This window comes from Primulina huaijiensis, chromosome 15 (assembly GCF_012295235.1).
Source record: "Primulina huaijiensis isolate GDHJ02 chromosome 15, ASM1229523v2, whole genome shotgun sequence".
Lineage (NCBI taxonomy): Eukaryota > Viridiplantae > Streptophyta > Magnoliopsida > Lamiales > Gesneriaceae > Primulina > Primulina huaijiensis.
In genome coordinates, this window is record NC_133320.1 from 19,805,580 (window position 1) to 19,809,468 (window position 3,889).

The 3,889-nt window shown below is 32.7% G+C and overlaps 1 pseudogene; it reads left to right on the plus strand.

Annotated features, from left to right (window-relative positions):
• Nucleotides 1–495: 495 nt before the first annotated feature.
• On the plus strand, nucleotides 496–3,345 carry LOC140959764 (beta-glucosidase 13-like; annotated as a pseudogene).
• Nucleotides 3,346–3,889: the final 544 nt, after the last annotated feature.

Here is a 3,889-nt window from a genome sequence, read left to right on the forward strand (position 1 = left end):
AAACAAAGTGCAATTAATTATTTCATTTTCAAGTTATGTAGCATATATAATTTTTTTGGAACCGTATATATAATATAAATAACACAAAACTCTTGTGAGACGGTCTCACATATCAATTTTTTGGGTCGAATATCTTATTTGGGTCATTCATAAAAAAATATTATTTTTTATACTAAAAGTATTACTTTTTTATTGTGAATATCGGTAAGATTCACCTATCTCATATATAAAAGTTCAAATAAAATGATGTTGGGATTTGTACGACAATATCATAGACATTTTATTTGACTTTAGATAAATTTGGGATGACATGAGAAAAATTACGTTAGAATAAAGGTGAGTTATATATCAAAATTATTATTATTTTTTATATAAGAATATTTTAAAATTCAGATGATTAAAATTAAAGACGAGTCCCCACATCTGCCGCGTGCGGTATACTATATAAAGGAGGACGAGAGGGCAGCTTTGGCATATCAAACCAGAAAGTAATATATGTTATTGTAATAAAAGAGAGACAGAAATTTATAAAAATGGGAGAATATTATATTATTTATGTTCTTTCTGTTGTGCTTAGTATCACTTACGTTTGGATTAAACGATTTATCGGATATCAGTCGCAGTAGCTTCCCACCTGGTTTTGTATTCGGGGCTGCCTCTTCTGCTTACCAAGTAAATTGAAGAGATATATTCACTTTTATTTTGAGTATAAAATGATATTTATTTATTAATGGAGCATATGTTTATGTTTTGATTTATGCAGTACGAAGGTGGTGCATTTGAAGGTGGAAAGGGAGCGAGTATATGGGATACTTTCACACGTAGATTTCCAGAGAAAATCTCTGATGGGAGTAACGGAGACGTCGCCAACGATTTGTATCATCTACATAAGGTGTGAATGGCAACCGCGGAATATTCATAAATTAGCTATTTTCATGTTCATGCACGGTCGGATAGATATATCTTATTGAAAGTATCGAAATCAAATGGATGCAGGATGATGTGAAACTGATGAAGTCGATAGGACTCGATGCTTTCAGAATGTCTATTTCTTGGCCTCGGATATTACCAAGTAAGATGATCATTTGATCAAGCATGCTTTACATGTTAATAGTTTGTTTGGATGTTCATTGATCAGAAAATTAAACGATATATATGATTTTGTTGGATTAAATATCAGATGGGAAGCTGAGTGGGGGAGTGAACAAGGAAGGGATTGCTTTTTACAACAATCTGATCGATGAGCTGCTTGCAAATGGTAATTTTATATATATTCAAATATATATATATATGTTTCCGATCTTGAATATTATTTATATCATATGAGCTAATCGATTGGGGTAAATTGAATTGCATGCATGTACAGGGATAACTCCATTCGTGACTCTATTCCATTGGGATCTTCCTCAAGCACTATAAGACGAGTATAGAGGGTTTTTAAGTCCACTCATTGTGTAAGTTATCTACATATAATATTTCTATATCATATATTATATAATAGTTTGAAATGAAATTTATATATATATATTATGTGGTGCATGCAGAGATGATTTTAAAGATTTTGCGGAGATTTGCTTCAAAGAGTTTGGAGACCGTGTGAAGAACTGGATCACACTGAACGAGCCCTTCTCTTTCGCCAATGGTGGTTACGACGGTGGAGTCGTCGGAAACCTCGCGCCTTCGAGATGCTCTCGTTGGGCCAATTGCCAACAAGGGAATTCGGCCACCGAGCCTTATGTTGTGGCTCACCATCTTCTTCTTTGCCATGCACAAGTTGTTAAACTATACAAACAAACCTACCAGGTAAATACAATAATATAATATGGTATAATATATGAATTTTTAGTAAATTATTATAATTAAAATCAGTAAAATAATTGTAATATATATATATTTTTTTCGGTACAGCCAATTCAGAAAGGGCAAATTGGGGTGATTCTAGTGACACATCGGATTGTCCCCTACTCCAGTAACATACTCGATATTAAAGCTGCGCAACGAGCTCTTGATTTTATGTATGGATGGTGAGTTGCAATAACATATCATATATAATTACCATTTTCAATACATGGTACACATAACGAACATATAAAGCGTACCTAAAATTAATTTTTGATCGTGTTTTGTAGGTTTATAAATCCTTTGGTTTACGGCGAATATCCGACGATTATGCGGGAAATTCTAGGAAATAGACTGCCGGAATTCACCGATGACCAAGCGGCGCTGCTGAAAGGGTCTTTCGACTTCTTGGGATTGAACTACTACACAGGGAATTACGCGGCTCATGTTCCCTCTAGCAATGGCGTCAACGTCAGTAGCAGCACAGACAATATGGCCCGTCTATCAAGTATATATGCATCTTTAATTTATTTGATAAAACAAAATGTACTAATTAATTAATAGAATTTAAAATAAATTAATTTTAATTTATTGATCTTCCGCAGCTGATATCGATGGAGTGCCTATTGGTGATCCGGTACAAAGTTTTGGCCATTTCTTTTTTTTTAATTTTATTTTTACATAGTTTTTTTTGATCCATTAAATAATATATATTTTCTATTATGAATGATTTTCAGACTGGAGTCAGTAGTTTCTTTGTTTACCCAAAGGGCCTCCGAGATCTTTTAATCTATACAAAAGAGAAATATAACAATCCAACGATCTATATAACAGAAAATGGTACGTAAATATATATCATTATCCCACAAACCTCGATCGTTTCCTTTTAATTTTGCTGAATTTTGAAGCATTTAATTTTCAGGCATGGGAGACCTTAACAGTGGTAACTTCAAGGTGGATACCGAAGATTCACAGAGAATAGATTTCTACAATCGCCATCTTCGTGCTGTGAGAGAGGCCATCGAGTGAGTATTATTATAAATTCATTACAAAAATCAGAAGAATACAAATGATTTCACGATATTAATGAAACTATGCTATAATTTGCAGACATGGTGTGAATATCAAAGGTTACTTCACATGGTCTTTTCTGGATAATTTTGAGTGGAATTCTGGCTACACCCGGCGCTTCGGGCTTTGCCATGTTGACTACAAAAATGGATTGAAAAGAACCCTAAAAAGTTCTGCTCTTTGGCTCAAGAATTGCCTCCAAAAGACAGAATTACAGCCTTCCTTTTATTACAAATTATTAAGTAAAAAAGTCCTTCAAGCTCGATTTAGGACTAACATTTTTTATATGTAGATCAGTTTAATTAGTTCATATTTATTCATTGAATCAACATCTGTATACTGATTCTACAGAGTTATAAGTAGAATCTTTCTTATTTCTTGTAAAATCCATACGTAGAAATAATGTCACAAAATATTTCTTGATACAAAGCAAGGTTTTATTCATTGCGCTTTATTGTAAACAAAATTCATACGCAGAAATAATGTCATATACGATCGTGCACCATACTAGCTAGCTCGAATGTAACGTATTTCAATCAGGTGTAAAGATATATGAGATCCTGAATTATTTATTTCCCCAAAATATTTTGATTTAAATAGTTTAAAAAATATTTATTTTAATTAAAGGAGCACATATTTGAAATACAGAAAAAAAAATTATTTTTTATTAGACAACTATTCGATACGATCTAACTCGTGAACAAAAATTTATTTTTTATGTCAAAATCTTACTTTTCAGAATATGTATGAATCAGATTGATATGTCTCAATTATCATAGATATAGACCCGTGAGACTATCTCATAAGAGAGCAACTCACAAAAACTTATATAAAACTGTCTCACGAGTCAATTTTGTGAAACAGATCTCCTACTCGACCCGATTCATGGAAAAAATAATTTTTTTATGCCAAAAGTTACTTTCACTCAATGTATGGACCAGGATGATCCGTCTCACGGATATATATCCCTTAGCTAGGT